Below are 19,807 nucleotides of genomic sequence, written 5' to 3'. Positions count from 1 at the left end.
TGGAGACAGCATTCAAAAATAATATGCCTGATCCGCGGAATGTTTAAAGGTGATACATTTTTTAATATATTTTTTGCAATATTTTCCTTCATTTTTTCCGACAATGTCGCCATCCTCCTTTGCATAGATTAAGCGAATCAATTTTGTCACCTGCGCCGCATGGATAAATAGGACCGCTCTTTGAATAAGACGATACAGTAGCAAGGCAAGCTTAAGCACTGAAAATTAACAGCAATAATCAAATGCTCGACACAACAAAGAAGACAGCGTCTAATCCGTGACTGCTTTTCAGATGGATAAATGACATTTTATAGGCTGAGGTTTTTTTTTAACTGAAAACCAGAGGCAGCGGAGCGAGTTGTGTTCCAGCTGTCCAGTAGGAAGCCTGAAACTGCAGCAAGGATGAAAACACACGGCTTAAGTTACACGCAGGGGGACAGCTGAGGACAACACGCTCAACACACAACCAACAAGACATGCTTAGCAGCAAACAATGTCAAATGCCAAAATGCACACTGCATTAACACAGTGAGAGAGAGAGAGAGAGAGAGAGAGAGAGAGAGAGAGAGAGAGAGAGAGAGAGAGAGAGAGAGAGAGAGAGAGAGAGAGAGACATGACGATGAGGCGTTGATGAATCTCTTGAAGAAACGCAAAGCTGCCACAGAGATCAGGCGACTAATAAGTATTCAAATTAGGCATAAATTTTACATGCCCCATGTTTTAAATATTCAGAGAAAGAGTGTCTGATTGCCTTTACTCAAATTTTAAGAACAATCTAATGCAGTGTTTTTTAACAGCAATGAAAAAAAACATAACCTAAAGACCAAGATACAAAAATGTTAATTTAATGTTAAAAATACAAAAGTGTTCATTAATTCCATGTACCTTGAAAAATCAAATATATATTTTCTAAGGAAATTTTTTTTTTTAAGTGTATCTCTTTTGGAAACGAATATTTACATTCATAACTTTCAATTTTAATCTAATACAAAGCATGTAAAATATACTTTAAGATCAGATCCTCGTTAATGCCACAGATTACTGATGAGATCATTAAAGCCACAGGCATCATTAACATCAGATTTACCTCCAAATTCGCATTATCTAAAAGTTGTATGTAAGTGTGTAACTGAAAATAATAGGCATGCAGATGTATGCAAAGTGTATTCAGGGAGATCAGATGGTGCTTTAACCTTAATGACAGCGGTGAGATAAATTAATTAGCCATCTAACAGCAGCATTCAAATCTGCCAATTACAATGTCAATTAGAAGTAGAGGAGCGCCTGCATTCGTTTCCACGCCACGGAGCAGGGGACGAGAGTCTGCATGCTGCTGAAGCGGCCAAGTGTCACCACTCACTGCTCTGCTGTACCGCCGGCGAGAGATGGACAGTGACAGAAGAGAGAGACAGAGAAAGAGAGAGAGAGAGAGAGAGAGAGAGAGAGAGAGAGAGCAGGGAAAGAAAAGGCGAGATGTGTTCATCACAGACACACTGGCCCTAAGGGCTGGCAGTCTGTCACTATATAAGGCTGTCCTTTCCTAAAAACCCACGGGGGCAGAAGGTTAGCCCTACCGGAACAATATTTACAGCTCCTGTTTAGTACTGCTGGGTCTGTAAGTAGGGGTGCCAGGCTTTCTGGGTCCATCTTAATGTACGTTTATTTATTTATTTATTTGTTTGTTTTTAATATCTGTGATTTATAACTGAATTCTCTGACATCAGAAGCGAGACATTCGCTGCAACTTCGCTGTGTTTTTAAACAAATTCCACGTTTCTCATACAAAAGTGCATATTCAAAAATCATGGAAAAATTCTGACCATGATACAAACACCGATACAAACCAATAGCTCCAGCTCACAGCTCTGATATAAAGAAATATTATTTGCCCTGTGTCTTTTTGTCTGTCTGTTTTTTTTTTTAATGCTGTAACATTACCACACCCACAGTTCCTCTCTGTGTAAATGTTTGCTCTCCACTAATACAATGTACAATTCTATCTTTTCCACAAGGTGAAAAATCCCAGAATCCTGCCAACGCATTCAGGGCTACGGCTAAGATTTTGGGGGATCTAAGCAGACGAAAAGTGTGGGAGGGTGAGAAAGCCACTTACAGCCCAGATGTTTCTCAGACACACACACAAACACACACACACACACACACACACACACAAATTCAGTAATATGCCTGTAAAGACACTGATTTTAGCTCAGTATCGTTCTTGTAAGAGGGATTTACAGACAAAAAAAAAATATTAACACTATTACAACAGACTTGTTTCCTTGGCTACTTGTTTCCGTCCTTGGATAAACTGCCCTAGAAGAATGCAGAGACTTGCAGAGGAAACAGAGCCTGATGATGATTCTTTCAGAAAAGCATCAGAAAGGCAGACTCTGTGATCCAAGAAGTGTATTCATTATCAGTGCATTGCTCAGGTGCCTGGAATTCCAAAATTGCAGAAAAAACAGCAAAAATTACATTTCACAGTCTGCTAGCTCCTCCTGCCCAGATCCAGTTAAGATATGGGTACCATTTAAAATAATCACAAATTCTGTGCTCCACTGAAATTAATTCATCATTGCCATAAGTTACAATGCATGCAAAATAGAGAATTACACCAACCAGTATGATCAAATATTTAATAGTTAGGATTGCTTAATAAATCAAAAATGCCAACTTTGGACCATTTCTAACATTTGGACCATTTGCACACACTGGCAAAAATGATAGCAGTTATTTTAATTTAATTGTGATTTCGTCCTGAATTTATAGGATTTTGTGCGTCTGAACAGACAGCAACAATGAGGAGGAAAGGACTGCTAAACAGCAAGCCTATAAAAACAGGCTTAAGACACAAGAATAAATACAGGCACTTTCAACCTTCTAAGTCGTGTGAAGATTAACAATCTGTGCCAGACGCCCTTTTTTGGCTTTAAAGGGCCACCATACAGAGAGTTAACAACTCCCATATAAACCTGAGTAATAGTATGGCACTCCTCTCAGATGGGATTTCAAAGTGATTCACAATAGATGAGATTGCTTTAGAAAGAGCGAAAGAAAGAAAATCATATTTACAAAAATCACAAGTTTCAAAATGAAAGGAGTGACGGAACAATCGGCTGCTTTTTCGAATTAACGCTATGCAAAGCAACAGGATCAAATGTTATCTGTAGTACAAGATTTGTGTTGAAAAAAGGCATGAAAAAAAAATTAATTCATCATTTCAAGCTTTATGTCACATGAGCCATTTTGCACAGGAGGTTAATTCTATTCTATTTACATTCAGACAAGAAAGGCGAGGAGACTATAATAAAAAAAGAAAAGAATATAAAAATAGGAGAAAAGAGGGAGAATTGACTCAATCCTTGTGCATGTGAGAAAGTGCCTGTGTGGAATATGTGTAATCTAAAAGTGCAGTGATTTCTTCTACTTGTGCTGATAGAAGAGAAGTCATCAGTAACACTAAAATGCAAATTACTCTTAATCATCAACTTTGTATAGAGAGGGTTGCATATCATGAATTAAAGGCATATCCACAACATGTACGCTAAAACATTGTGTATGTGCAGAATGAAGACTGTCTCAAACATCACTGGGCTCCATTCTTTAGTTCTTCCCATATAATTAAAATTTTACCCAGCAAGTACCTCCCTCTAGGAGAACAAGGCTCTGAAAGTAGGTGAACAGACAGTGACACTATCTAATCAAGCAGTCCCCGTTTTCATTTTGGGTAATTTCTTTAATTAACTCGGCCCACCTAATCATCAGTAATTGACCTATAAAAGGGGGAGGCCCCATTGTCTGCTCCAATCATCTTTGGCAGTAGAACAGTTCAGAGGCAAGTGCTCTCTCTCTCTCTCTCTCTCTCTCTCTCTCTCTCTCATGCACTGTCTTCCTCGATCTTGTTCCATCTCACCTGCTCAAAGACCTATTTATCCATTTTCCTGGATTATTTACCAGACTCAAATACATATTTCACTTCAGCACTGCATTGTTCTAGCACAATTATCTACCATGACACCAGCTGTATTTTTTTGCATGAAGGTGAGGGAAAGATTAAAAAGGGACTTGCATGTGAGATGTGCATGTAAGTTTAGTGTCGTTAACAGCGGAGAGAGACTGGAAATAGCGAGAACCGATCCAGCCGCAATGCCACACAGCTGCGCGGCCATAGAGACATAGCTCATAGTGACGTTTCCAGTTATTTGGGGCTGATTAGGGTCATTATGTCCCCGGCTCTGATTTATGTTGTCATTCCCTCTCCCCAGTCCTGCATCGATAGATCTTAATGAATTGGTAAATAAGGGTGAAGATTATACTTGACAACACCGCAACATTTCTCATTCATACCAGACAAGATTTATGTAACCAATTAGGGCTGTAACAGGCGGGATTGGTCAAGAGAAAAATAATCTTTCCAGAAGAAAATTACCCAAGTCTAACCCTTGACAAAACAGATAATGGGCAGTCTTTAGCAGAGGCTTACGCACTGGCAGCCCAACTAGACTGAAGTGCATTTATATATGGAAGCTCCTCTTTTCTTTTAAGCTTTTAAATTGATTTTTTTTTTTTTTTTTTTATCCAAGCACCACAAATTCTACCCAGACTACATTTCAATACACAATAAAAATCAGACTCTATATCACAATATCTAAAGCATAAATTAAAAGGGCATTAAAAATTAATTTTTCTAAAAATAATAAATAAATAAACAAACAAACAAACAAATAAATAAATAAATAATTTCTTATGAAAAAATATTAATTTGACCAAACATTTTAAGACACACACACACACACACACACACACACACACACACACACACACACTTTGCCCAATTTTTTTTTCTTTTTAACAGTAAATCTTTTGTATATTTTTTTTCTAAATAAATGAAATTACACAATAAATGAAATTGCCATATACACTCGTACTCGTACAGTAATCAACTGGACATTGAAGTGCTGATCATCAATAGATAGTGACAGGCCAAGAGAAACTGAAGGGCGGGAGGGGAACAGTGGCGGAAAATAAAAGCAGAGCGAGAGCTGCTGGTGCCGGCTCAGCCAGCTTTCCCCCTGCAAGCACATGCAAATGAGCTTGTGATGCTTAACTGCATCTTTTATGGGGATAATAACGGCATCATCATTATGGGACTCAAATTAAATTACATCACAATTAGCATAACAAAGTGATTGGTTAAACTTTCAAAACAAATACCCTGCTCGGTTAATGAACAGTGTTAATTGGCCTGGGTGCATTCTAAATAAAACATGTAGGTAAACATGTGTTTTATTTAAACAATGTTAAAATTCATTGTTCTTGGGGATGGAGGAGAGAGAGGGAGAGAGAGAGAGAGAGAGAGAGAGAGAGAGAGAGAGAGAGAGAGAGCAGAGAGAAAAAAAGGCTCAAAAACAGAATATTGCCAAGGGGATTTGTAAGCTGAAATATAAAAAGTGTAGCTTTTAATTTCATTGCACTAAAGAACCTATTATATTCAGACTCTTGAGAACAATGTGAATTATCTCTCTTCAGAATGGAGTTGAGCCAATTCTCCATATGAACTAATCACACAGCTCATTATGCATCAGGGTATTAAATAATGAAGAAGAGCCCTTCTGCATTCCAGCACAAGCCCTATGAAATGTTAATAATATGCTCACAATAGCCCAATACCATGCCTTACTCACCCTCATGAATATTTAAGTAAACAAATTATACACCTGCCTTTGATAGAGATAATTAGGATTTCACTCTTAATAATTTTAGTGACCCCTCCCCTCAAACCGGGGACAGGCTCTATAAAGTTCTGAATGGCTGTAAAAACTCTTAACTCCTTCAATTAAAAAAGATTCACTGTAGTAAAGCAGATATATGCAGCTCATTTTTATTTTATTTTCTATTAACATATTACAAAAGCTTAAAGGCTGGCCTCCTGGTTTTACCATCGTCAGCAGTAGACAATGAAGTACAATAAAAACATTAGTTTCACATCTTGATTTTTAATGATCTCACACTGGCCTATTAGGACACTGTAATCTCTACCGCTCCACATTTGGCAACACTTCACATAAAAGCACGTATAAGGCAAAGTTGAACTACACTGTTCTGCTTCACACACGGACACACACACTCACACACACACGCACACACACACCCACACGCACAACCATTCATCACAGCAAAAGCTGTAACAGCAGTAATTAAAGTAACGCACAAGGAAGAACAAGAAAGAACAAAACCGACTATTGGTTCACTAAAGCGGCGAGAGGGAAGAGGGGACAGAGAGATGAATGGAAAGACGGATGAGTTACCTGCAGGTGAGTGCTGATGGGACTGCTGGCTGTTTGGCGTGTGCTGGCAGCTTGTGTCACGGGGAGTAGTGTGCTCTTATCTGTGTCATCACTCCAACTGTGTTTATACAGTGGAGCATCATAAACAAGCGCCTCGCTCGGCCCCGTCCCTCACGCGCCGCTCATGCATAGTTAAGTCACCGGTGCCCGGGTTAGAAAAAAAGGACCCCACTCTCTTGACAATTATTCCATCATTTCCACTTGTCACTGGGCAATTACAGCAAACAGGCAGGGCCAGTAGGGCTTCACAGAGCAGCGTGCCTGGCCAGGCAGAAGGAGGAACAAAAAATGAGCAATTTGAAAATGTATTGCCCAGGTCAGCTGCTTTTCTCCTACATGAATTACTGGAAATATTTACACAATCACATTTTTTTTCCTTCAATCTAAAATCACAATCAATAAAATTTACAGCTTTATTGCTTGAGAAGTGTAAGAAAATTTTCAGTCGCTCTTGATCTAAAAATGACCTTCAAAAAATTGTGTGTGTGTGCGCGCACGTGTGAGTGAGATGGTGCTGAGCGGTCTCTCTGCGCGCTCTCTCAGAATCTGTGTGAGGAGCAACGGCTCCGTTCGCACCTCCTCCGCTAGCGCTGTGCTCGGCACACACACATTCACTCTCTTACATGCATGCACACACACTGTGACTGGCTTGCTCCTGCTTTCTTACGCGTTTGGTTGCGGGGATTTAAAAAACGTGTGGTGCTGCAGGAGGATGCCGGGGCTTCCCTGTGATGCTCCCGGAGAAAGGTATGTGTCCCAGCTTTTAATTCCAGCTTTTGAATGAGAGCAGTGAGTGAGACGTAGAGGCAGCTGGTAGCCTCCGCAGATCGTAGGGGAACGCTCCTCTCTAAACAACAATGACTAACCTCTTGTCTTTAATTGCTAGGAAGCAACAGCTTTTAGAAGAAAGAAAAGATGCCACAGAACTAGAATATGCTTCAGAGCAACACACAAAAATCCGCCCACACTCACATGCTACAAGGAAGAGAAGGAAAGAAAAGTAGAAAAGTAACATACCTTTTAAACAATGACCGTGATTGACGCTCCCCAAAGGAAGAGTCATTTGAAGATATTCTTAGAAGCCTTGGAACATTAATATGCATCAAAATGAAGAAAAAAATGCCACTGGTAGGCAACAACATCAGAGAGAGCACGAAAAAATAGAATGGGAGAGAAAGAGTGAGAGGAGAGGGTGAAAAAACTAGCTGACGCTCTCTGTCAAAGCCATCATCAGAGAACTATTTACAGCACTATTTACATGACAGCCTGAGCTCCTCTGCCCGATCACATCCCATAGCTGTGGCACTTTTTTACGTTTGCAATTACAACAAATCAGCCAGACCTCTGATTGTTTTGGCATGCCAAGACTAATCGTATACAAAAATCAGCAATATGATGGGCTGGTTGGGGGGTGGGGGGGTGCTTGAGGGATGAAGTATTGGGAGTTAGAGTTCGAGGAAGGCGGGGGGGTGGCTAGAGGAAGGGGGTGTTTTTCTTTTTGTGCATGGTGTTGGGAGTGACCTGGGGTAGTCAAAAGGCGCACGTCTTTCAAAGTAACTACCCATCATTTTCCCCCTCACATTCATTTAGTAAATAAACTAGTATATATATATATATATATATATATATATATATATATATATATATATATATATATATATATATATATATAAAATTTCATCCACTAGCACAATACAGTATATTAAAACGTCTAATAAATATGCCTCCCTCTTCCCTTATTAGGGCAAGCCTGCTGAATCCCAAAAAAGAAAGAAAGAAAAAAAACTTGCAGAGGAAATGTGTGAGTGCAGGAGGAGGAGAGAAGAAACACAAGCCAGACACGCTTTTTCACAGCTTTTCGCTGCGTCTGATAAAGCTTGGGATCCACTTCACAAAGGCAAATTTGTCTTTACAGATGTAAATCAAGCTTCAGTCTTTTTTGAGCTGAATTTGTCGTACTAAGCGAAATCAAAACTGAGCAGGGTCTCCTGCCAGACAGCCATCACAATGATATATTGACATATGCTCCGTACTGTAAACAGTACACACTAGCAATGACAGAGAACATCTTTGGCTAATGGTGTTTGTCAATCCTTTTGTCAATTCTGCCCCCTTTGCCGGTTCCTCCAACCCCCCTGCATGCCACAGATGTTTTTCTTAGTCACTCCAACAGACAGGAATCTACTTGCAGAGAAAAAAAGCCTTGCTTTCCCCCAGGAGTGGTGTACAAAGCCTGGTTTGCACACAGCAGATGCAAAAGCAAGTCCATCTGCTAGTAGCTCCCTTTGCCACATGGACTTGGAGAGATTGAAGGGTGAGGCTTGTCTGGCTTGGTCTGTACACACAACACTGGATGAGAAGCGAGTGAGCCAGCTGTTTATGAACTCAAGAAAAGCGTGTGTAAGCCTAAAAAATACAAGTTACATTTCACAACGTCCAACAGCATTAACTGGTGAAATGTGTCTTGCTCTTAAAGCCAGTATTACCAACTCTGGTAAATTTGATGAAAGGGTGAAAAGTGAGGAATCCAAATATTAGATTTACATCTGTGATTTATATGGAAATAACATAAAAAACTAGACCAAAACCACTCCTGTAATCAATAATCTCTCTTACGTGTGCACGCACTGACAGGCTAACACACACTCTCTTGAGTGAGATCCACCCAAGGCAGGCATGACAGATTTATTTAGTTAAACATCTAGCCTTCAACGCACCATAAGACCACTTTGAACTCTCGCTTTGAATGCTGTGCTGGCATGATTTAACTGGCTCCAAACAGTGTATTATCTGCTAGTTCAAATGGATCATATTTTAACAGCATGATATCATCAGAACTGTTGATCATATGCCAGGAACTATAACACCTTTTACCGGCCTCCGCCCTCGTTCACTAAACAACAGAGAGGAAAGGTTGCTTCATTAAGTAACAGCTATTTCTGGCGTTTAGCCTGGCAAATGACAGACTACATTGTTTCCTCCCTTAGACTTCAGCTTCATTTTTAACACTCTCCCATAGCTGTGCCATGACTCTTTGTATATGTGTGATGCTAATTTTCTTCCCACTTCTGTCTTTTTATTCTTCATTTTGCATAGCTTTGGACTACCAAGGTCAACGAGGACGAACAATCCCAGTAGCGGCACTTGAGCAGTGGCAGAAGAACGCGAGAGGCTGGTGGGTGGGGGGAAGGAACCGTTGGCATGCGTGGTGGTCACCGCTATGCCGCTCCAGCTCTCAGCTCTCTACATGCCATGGCATCATTTCCATAGCAACCCACTCTAACGATTCATTTTCAATTAGAGCAGACACAAAACACACTGCCCTGAGCCAGTAGGCAGTGTCAAGAGCCCATCTCCATCTTCCTCGCCCCCACATGGGGGGAGTGATCCAGCCTCTTCGAGTCAAAGACACCAGGCTGTCTTAGAGTAACGTTCATAAGCCACTCATTTAATCAGATTCACATCAGTGCAAAAATAAATGGGCTGTTCATAATGAACAGAGATTTAATGCTAAAAGGTTTATAGAGAAATGCACAAAAAACTTTATTGTGAAAGTCTTGGGCAAAGCTGGGTTTTTGTGCAGTCACTGAGAATGTGATGCGTTTCAGGCCTGGAAGAATTGCCACAAGCTGCAAAGCTGTTCTTTCTGGCTAGAGAGTTATACACTTGAGTTCATATCTACCTCCAGTCTCCCTTCCTGCTGTGCAGCTGATGTCCGATCTGACGCTATGTGTGCAGCACTTGTAAACATTGCCCTAATAAAATCACCGGCATGGTTTCTATCTGCCTTCCAGCCACAGGCCTGACTTTATTTGCACACATACAGGATTTCAATAGAAACTGACATTTGAATGACGCAATTTCAAATACTAAGTTTAGTCTAAACAAATAACATCAGCATGATCACAGAGCTATCCTGCATCAGAGGCCGTATAGTTAGGTTCAGTATTGCTTTGTAACTGATTAAATGTTGTCAAGTCAGGGTGGGAATAAGCTTAATATCAGAAAAGCAAATTAATAATAAGAGAACGTAGTAAAAATGTTTAAAGGAAGTCAACAATGTGACAGTTATATCAAAAGATGTCTTTATATTTAACTAAGCTTTTGTATGAAGCAATTATTTAGAAATGTTTTCTCTGAACAAAACTTGCTTTTTTTTTTTTTTTTTAAATGTGGTCTTTTAATTGCAACGTCTCCTTTTACTACTGACAAAAATATTACATTCAAACCACTGAAAAATTAAGAAACCATGTTCATGGTGTGAGTTATGCTTGTCTAATTATGCTGGTGAAAATGTTAATAAAAAAAAAATTAAATTGCTGTTTCATCCAAAAGATTAATGACAAACTAATAGGACAAAGCATTTCCTCAGACTAATGATGAGAGAGACGTGGCCTGAAATGGACCATTAGAACACAGGGATGACATAACACAGAGCTAAACATTATAATACACTGTACTTAAGCACTAGAGTATCCATGGCAACTTGCCTTTGCTTTGCATGGCAGCTCCTTAATGAAATCCCTATTAAGTAGCCTATAATGATAGTGTCCAAATATATTTGCATACATATTTCAGGGTAGGGAGGGAGGTGTGGGTGCCAAGCACGAAAGTAGAAAGCTTAGTGAGTGCATCGATGCTTAATCTGTAACATAAATCTGGATGGTAACAAGCCTGCAGCACAGGAGCAGGCAGACACAATGCACATCAAAATAAGCCACTATCTGGGTGGGTAAATAAGCCGCTCTCCGTGGCTGCACAATTAAAACGCTAATTAAGGCGAGTGGCCATGAGTGAGAGGAGGCCTCCTGCAGAGCCTGGGCCTGCTCCTCTCCGCTCACCTCCCAGGATCCACACGGAGGAGTTCACACATGTGACTTTCATTTGCGACTCTGGCTGGCCGCCCAACAGGACATCCCAGAGTGAGTGTTTGCTCGACTCAATATCAACAGGCCGAGTAAGCAGCTCCAGGGAAGGGCCCTGATTCAGTTCCTATTGAAAATAAACCGGTGCACATTCGCACAGGCTGGAATATCAACATGCGCAAGCAGGAGCCACGGAAAGCACTCAGCAGTGTTCGCTCTCTCTTTTTCCCTCCTGTTTAATGATACCTGCACCACTTCAGCAGCTGCAGGGAGAATTGAAGTATACATTACAGCAGAGAAATAAAAGAGACAGAAATGATAGAAGTCAGACAGTTCAAGCTGACCAGCCACTTCAAACAGAAAGGCCCAACAAACGCGGCAGACACTCCAGGTTAAATTGGCTCTTCGGCACCTTGCCTTAAAATGTGGCTTTCTTCAAAAGCACATTTGAATTAGACGAGTTGATGAAATCAAAGACTTGACTGTGTGGGTAAATTTATACAAGCAAGTACACCTCACAGCAGTTTACCTATTATGCAGCAGATTGGAGCGAGATGAAAGCATGCTGCATGACAGCCTACTTCCCTTTTCACACACACAAGATATTATCATATTGTAAAGGCTGCAATTTGTATTAGATTCACATTGGGGGGAAAATGTTGGTGACAAGGCCTGCGATGCACCCGGCTGCCAAACTTGTAATCAGATAAAAGGATATGCACTAAAGGCTCTATAACAACCACTCAGTGTGTTCAGTACAATGAAATAAAAACAAAACAAAACAAAAAAAACTCAAAATACACTAATCCGCTTTGTTCAAACGCTGAATAAAAGAGAGCGGGAAAAAATAAGATAACATAAGTGACATAAATTACACACTCAGTTGGAACTGATTTGTGTGATTTAAATGTAACTATAACACAATGAGAAAAACAGATACAGGGATTGAGAGAACAAGAGAAAGGCAGAGACAGATGGATTTATTCAGGATACGCTCACGTTTCATCAGGGTTCAGGGCTACCATGAGCCTCATCCATTTAACAGTTTAACACTATTCAAACAGACACAAATTATACAAAAAAAGAAAGAAAATGAATCGAGGAAAAATGGCATCCCACCAAAGAATAATAAACTCATTATATGGAAATTTCAAACGTAACCATTCTCCATGCTGCTGCTAATTTAAACCTAATTGTTACTAGCCACTAATTCGTTGAGGGCGGGGATAGGAATTACATCTGGAGGTAATTCACTGCATGGAACTGAGCCCAGTGGGGGGAGAGAGAGAGAGAGAGAGAGAGAGAGAGAGAGAGAGAGAGAGAGAGTGTGTGTGTGAGAGAGAGAGAGAGAGAGAGAGAGAGAGAGAGAGAGAGAGAGAGAGAGAGAGAGAGAGAGAATAAGGGGAGTAAGGTTTCGGTCTCTAAAAACTGCCGAATGTTTGCATGGTGTTGTCATTTGAAAGAGCTTACAGCAGACATAGGTGTTGCAGACATGAAATAAGGGACAAAAGACAGACAGGAACAAAGTGCATCCTCTTGAGCAAAAAGCCAGGCCACTGTCTGTTATAAAGTCAAAAATGGCTAAGAAACAAAAGTAACAGGTAAGAAATCATAGCTCAGGCTTAAGTATAAACTGGTCTAAATGGCCCAATTTTTTTCTAAATTTCAGTTCTGCAAACTTTCATTTTCAAAATTCTGTCTAACCCGCCTGAAACCAAATGAGTGGGGCTGTTGAAAGCTGACCAGTCTGCAGGGGTATCATGTGTTTGACTTAATCTACTGCTTATGGATGCTTTAAATTGAAAAATGTAAGAGAACTATTTTTTTAATTGGAGCCCAGTCACTACCAATACAAAGAAATGCAGGAGCTATTCGTGCTATATAACAGGATCGCATTATAAAAAAAGTGCAACTACATGTTGGCTTTCTTGGCGAGTGTGGCGAACGCCTCACCAGTCGCACCCCTCTATGCTGGTCCTAGTGGGAGTGGAATGCGAAGTTTGGGCTCCAATTATCGTGGCTGAAAAGTGGCTCAAAGAAGACATTTACATTCGATACAGAGCCGGGCAGCCCCCTCCTATCCATCTTCAGCTTCTCTTGAGGTGAACAGAAAATGTGTTTTCCAAATGAAAATAAACGGAGGTTGGCTGGTTTGAGGCAGTTAAACTCAGGAATATGAGATCAAATAAAGGCTCCTGTGGAGTCTGAAAGGAGAAATGAAATCGCTTCTGAGGGGAGATGTACCAAGTAATAAAATCACTCCTTTATATCTTCCTAAACGGCACATGTTCCTCAGGAGTGGTTAAGCTTTTGCACTGCGGTCAAAGACAGTATGCAAGTGGCAATTTTTACTTCCCAAAGATTTCCCCCACTGATATCCTTCTTCAGTCTTGTGCTCTGCAATTTGGCCAAAACGGTGAACTCTTTCACATTCGAGTTTGCTGCAAACTTTTTTGTGAGAATTGCTTTAATGATGTTTCGAGTCTGTCAGCATGTGAAAAAGTCCATATTCTATCAGGTAAAAATGACCGTAATAACGTTGCTATTGGTTCAAAGGCCTCAAGCTCAGGCTGTAGCCATTATAAAACACACTTAGTTGATTGAAGACTGATGACATACCGCACAAACAAAAAAACACTTTCATTCGGTGGGGTCCTACAGTGCATGGGGATCTTCTCTCTCTCTCTCTCTCTCTCCCTCTCTCTCTCTTTCTCTCTCTCGCTTTCACACACATTCCAGCCCATTTATTTGGCCGTCCATAAACTGATTGACAGCAGAATTGCGGTGCATTACCAAAAACATGTAATTGATTTGTCTTTTTAAAATGTAACCACAATAAAATTCAGACCACATTTAGCCACCATTCTCAGATATATCCAAGGGCATTAGCAAACGAAGGAATACATTATAAATTATAATACAGCAGTTATTATAGTTCCAATAAAAAAGGGCTTAGAAAGTGAAATGAACCACTTATCAGTTTGCTGCCTCTCTACCTTAAAAGCAGTCCGTGTTCTATAATTTAAGCGCAGAAACAGTCTGAAAACAGGAGTGAATGGACAAATATTCACCAACACAAATGGCTTCCATTAATTAAGATACCAGCAGAAATGGTAAGTGTTCAAGCTAAAAAAAAATGAAAAACGAATGAAAAAACATGTAGAATTTATAGCTATAGTGTTAACTCGTAAAACCACAAATCCCATTTCAATTAAAACTGTCAATTAAAAACTGAACAAACACTAAAATTAATCTGAAGAGAGGAAAATAAAAAAATGCAATATGAGTGCAATAGAAAATGATTCACAACAATACATTATGTTAAAGTGTATCACATCGTATCTGCTCCTATACAAAAATGTAGAATCTATGAAAGAGAAATTAATGAAATTCAAAGAAACAAGGAGACAATAAAAATGTGTCGAAATATTTTTTTGTATTTTGATATATATATATATACATATATATATGTATATATATATATATATATATATATATATATATATATATATATATATATATATATATATATATATATGTATATGTGTGTGTGTGTGTGTGTGTGTGTGTTTGTGTGTGTCTGTGTGTGTGTGTGTGTGTGTTTTTAAATACTTTGGAGGATAATAATAAAGATTTGTAGAAAATGCAGTAGTTTTGTTTTGACATTGAACCACTTTGAAGTATTTTTTTTAACTCACTCGAACACATCCACACACTCAAATAACAAACCCACACACCAGCATGCATATTAAACATCAGAACTAAATCATATTCATTAATCCGGCATTCAAGAAAGCTGTAAAATGTTTTGGCAAAGGGTGATTTTCATTTTCATATCCAAATGCGATCATGCTGCATAGCAACTTTCCTTTATTCTCCAATTCTTCCAGACACCCACAAAATATTAATTTATTATTTTTAGGGTTTAGCACAGCAAGGATAATTTCCAGCCTGCCTAGAAAGGGTGATGGAAAAAAGAAGGTTTAAAAAAGTGCCAAACAGCTGCTGCTGGGTCATCTAAAAGCACATACACCATCCACCTCCCCAAACAAACAGAAGACTTGACTTCAAATACATAGCTGGACTATTAGGTAATCCCTCTTTTGTTTGGATTCACTGAGCCTTGATGGCCAGCCTCCATCTTCCCCACTACTGCTGAAGGACTGAAGCCTTAAACTAACACTGTTACTCTGATTGCCAGCATACAAACAGACACACAGTAAATATGCATCAGGATTGCAGAAATATGCAGGTCAGAATTGACGTCAATGTTGTTTCTGCTACTTAGAAAGAGCAGCAGGCGGCTGTACACGGTTCTTTTGTTTGGCCCGAACAAAATCTGGGCTTCCCTTTAGGACATTCAATACTATGCAGTAGCTCACTCCAGATTACTTTTGGGAATGTAAAGAAGTATTGATAAAGGCATCAGCAAGTATTTCACCTGATTGTTACCATTGTACCAATTTGTTTAATATTCCTAAAATCCCTTAATGGGATACTTGAGCAATAATAGACTGATTTCCCTAAATTTACTGTGAAAAAGTCAAACCTCAGTCTTCTGAGATTCACATGTAGGACATCATATCCTTCACATTTTCATGCTGCCATAAAAATGAAAGGCCAATGTTTCATTAGCAGATTATTTTTTTTTTACAAGTCCACAGTAGTTCCGATTGAAGACAGACACATTCACAAACGCACAAATTATAAATGCAAGGATCTTACTATAGGGAGCTGAACTTTTCACACCTTTCAAAGCCACAAAATTGGCTGCTTTTGGGTTTTCTGCAGCTGCTGCGCTGCGCTAATGTAAGGCGGTGTCATATGAAAAATATTCTTCTCCCCAAACCACAGAGCTGGTCATTAATGAAATACAGGCTGCACAGTAAGGTCATGCAAAGTCTACGTTCCAGCAGCCGCGTTTGCTAAAGACAAATCTGCTCCGAAAAAGAACCATGCAACATGAACACAAATCAGATTCCAGTCCCAAGGACAGAGAAAAATAAATAAATAGAGCAGGCAAGCGGTGGCCTCTCACATTTTCCCCAGCACTTTGCAAACAACCGTCAACTGCTACTCAGAAACAGTGCGGGTTCACAATGAGAGCAGACTAAACAATCAGATCCCAGCCAAGGCAAACGCTCTGCAACTCTGCACACAGTCACATTACAGGATGTCTCAGCCTAATTGCCAACTATCAAATCTCACAATGGAATTTGTCCATTTGGCCACGGTCTCAACTGTACACCAGATAAAAAGTGATTCTTTGTTTAAAAAAAAAACAAAAACAGTACAGAACGAGGAGAAAATCAATCCAAACAAATCTGCATTTCTAACATAGCCTTGGTTAAAATATTTTCATTTGTTTGTCTTACCTTCTTTGCCCGTTGTCAGTGTAATGGAAACAGACGCAAGGCGCATTTCAAAGAGCTTTTAGCAGGCACGTTTCGTTTCTATGCAGCATTAACCTGATGAACTCAGACAATTATTATTTAGATATATATAATATAGTATATTACTTTATATCATTTAAAATGCTTAGTTTAAAAAAAGAAGGAGCAGCTGAGAGGTAGGCCTGAACAATATGACCATATAATATTGACATTGTGAAAAATTTAATAAAATACATCATTTTTTTTAAAATCTATTGTGGGTATCGCAATATCTTTTTCTAACATTTTTTATATATATCTTGAAAATAATGTTTATATACTGATTAAAAGCGGTCAAATAAAAGTTTTTTGAAAGTTTTTTTCCCCTGTTAAACTATTTTTCAGTAATTCTCTTTTTTTAATAATAATAACTACATATACATTCATAAATAAAATAATTTCAGTTATTTGGCTGAGTAAAACCTCTTACACCTATATTCATATTAAATACATATTATGATACAGATCATCATTACAGCTCACTTATACTAAGAAGTGCTTGTGTGAGAGAGCCCACGTGTTTGGGACAGACTTGGAAATGATGCAGACAGTATCTGGAAGGGACAGACAGTGCTGTGATGTGAGTGAGACAGCCCCTAACTCAACGATGATGCCACGTTAATAGCGATGTCACTCCTTGTGGCAAGTCTGAATCTTCAGTTCCCTGATCCAAAACTTCAAACAAGCAAAATACCAGCACATTTATAAAACAGAACAGAACTGCTGGGAATTTAAGGAGAAAGAAAACACACGCGTGTGTGCGCACTCACACACACACACACACACACACACACACACTGGCTCACCAACACACAGGCACACAAAGGTAGCTGGCCTCAACAGCAGATGGTAAAATTAACATTTCAACAGTTCTTCCCTTTCATGTGGGTCTCGGCAGAACTGCTTTTTATTCTGAAAAAAAGTAAGGGCGAGGGTTTGGAAAGATGCAGGCCTAGAGAAAGCATCTGGAAAATGGGAAGAAGAATATTGGCTTATTGCTCCTGATGGTCCTCCTCCATGAAAAATTAAATAGGTCTGTTTTGCAGGTTTGCCTCTCTGGAGTACTCTAAGCTGTGTTATGGAAACATCAGCTCAGTAATTTATATGTGCAAGAACACCTGGTGATGAAAGAAAACAAACTTTTTTTGGTGGCTTTAAATCTAGTCCGCTGACTTTTTCACCCTCCTTTAATCTCCTCGATTTCCTCTTGTTAACTTCTACACAATAGTTACTTGATGCTTTACAAACTTCAGCCTACATATGAGTAAGGTCGGTAGAACAGACGAACCATTATCTTGAGCTAAGTGTTGCATCCATTTTTTCATACAGATAGCAGCAGGATTCCTGGAGAAACATACAATGATTGAGGAACTACCTAGTGCATTTCCAATCAATACGTTAAGAATAAAATCGTAAAAATACCAAGCTGCCTGACTCATCTGGGCTTGGTGAATGGAACGTCTGTGTAGAGGCCATTAATTTGGACACAGTTATGGCTAAATTACACATGTTCCACCTCTGTGACATTTTAAATGCAATTAAAAGCTGGTTATGAAAGAGTGCGGACTTCCTTGTGATGAAGGAAATCGCTTTCGTGATTAACATGTAAACGAGCTCATGCTGGCAGAGTAGATTGGGGTTTGAAAACCTCAATTACTTTTGTGTGATTATCTATTTACCAGTACACAGCATTCCATTTTTCATCCCTTCTCAGCCTCCCTAATGTAACGCCGCTCATTTACACTCCTGCCTTTATTTATGATTAGAGCCACATTGAAATGTAACTGCTGCAATTTTTCACACTGTGGTTTTGTTTCAAATTCAGAGGGACAAATGTACTGGCTATAAGGGAGTTAAAAGGTAATTGGACTTGTTAAAGATCATATACTGCTCATTACAGCAACAGTGCTACTCTTTGATGACTGTGATTCTGGAAACAGTTAGTTATTAATAAAATGATTGCGAGTGCAATTTCTTAATTGAACCTGCCAAATACGTTATACGTTGTATGAATTGAAACCAGGAGACTAGGAGCCCTTCCGAGTGTACGAGCTATTGCCACAGGACTAGCCTCAGTCTCACTACTTGAGCGGACGCTTCAGACTGGAATGAACTGCCACCTCAGAAACACTTTCCACCCTATTATACTCCGGCGTGCTGATGCAATTATCATCCAAACGCCTGGCAGCATCAGAGGAATCTGATTTAATTAATTTAGCCGGGTGAATAACCAGAGAATTCAGGTTGTATTGAATGTACTAAGAAAATTAAAATTCTAAAACAGACTGGGCATCGCGAAGTGTAGGACCAGAGGCTTTGATTTTTGTTTACTTCAGCAGTGTAATTAGTTCAAACTATTAATTCATCTTTGATCCAATTTTATATTCTGTGATTGTGCAAAATGTTTCTGCTAAGATATCAACAGATGCAATGTTTCTTAGTAGTTACTGTAGATGCCTGTAATATGCTAATGAATGGCATTAAAAAATCAGCACCATTTAATTTTCTCTCGTGAGCATTCTGGTATTAGGCTATTAAAAATTCATTTATTTTGCTCAAAATAATGCAGGTCTGTCTTTTACCATGGCTCATCATGTCTTCATTAGTTTTTCATAATATACCGTATATTATAAATAAATTAATTGTTATATACTAACATTTTTTTAGTAGGTTATACTGTCACTAATCAAGACCCTAGATCATAATTTTAGTAATAAAAGAAAACAAATACTAACAAATTTTTACGAATGAAATTTCACAATCTATAAATAAAATATACATGATGATGATGATAATAATAATAATAATAATAATAATAATAATAATAATAATAATAATAATAATAATAATAATAATAATAAAACCAATAAACAAAATCTATTATAGCCTGCATTTTCTGCTGACTTCCTTTAGTTTGTATTAGAGGTTAGAGGAGGTTCATGCCCTCTGTGGCACAGGAGTAGCTTCCCTGCTGGGTGCATTTAGAGGCACTTGCCCTGGGACACTGGTGGAGGAGCTCCTGGCTCTCTTTAAGGTCCTGGCTTTTCAAGTGTGTTCAGCTTACAGAAAGCATACCCTGTTGCTGCAGCCAAGGCGGGTGAGTACGGAAAGAAGGAAACAGTGCCATCATGTGATGTTTCTGAGCATTCCTTAAGTGCTA

At 39.1% G+C, this 19,807-nt stretch overlaps 1 protein-coding gene and 1 long non-coding RNA gene across 3 annotated transcripts in view; one reads left to right on the top strand and one right to left on the bottom strand.

The window, feature by feature from the left end:
- Positions 1 to 19,807, bottom strand: part of foxp2 (forkhead box P2) — a 90,683-nt gene that overhangs the window by 53,904 nt on the left and 16,972 nt on the right. The gene's annotated exons all lie outside the window — the stretch shown is intronic.
- Positions 8,098 to 10,143, top strand: LOC132859132 (uncharacterized). Its single transcript, XR_009649708.1, has 2 exons — positions 8,098 to 8,267; positions 9,447 to 10,143. It is a non-coding gene; the product is annotated as an uncharacterized LOC132859132 (long non-coding RNA).

Source organism: Tachysurus vachellii, chromosome 16, assembly GCF_030014155.1.
Source record: "Tachysurus vachellii isolate PV-2020 chromosome 16, HZAU_Pvac_v1, whole genome shotgun sequence".
Lineage (NCBI taxonomy): Eukaryota > Metazoa > Chordata > Actinopteri > Siluriformes > Bagridae > Tachysurus > Tachysurus vachellii.
This window is presented reverse-complemented; position numbering and strand designations above follow the sequence as displayed.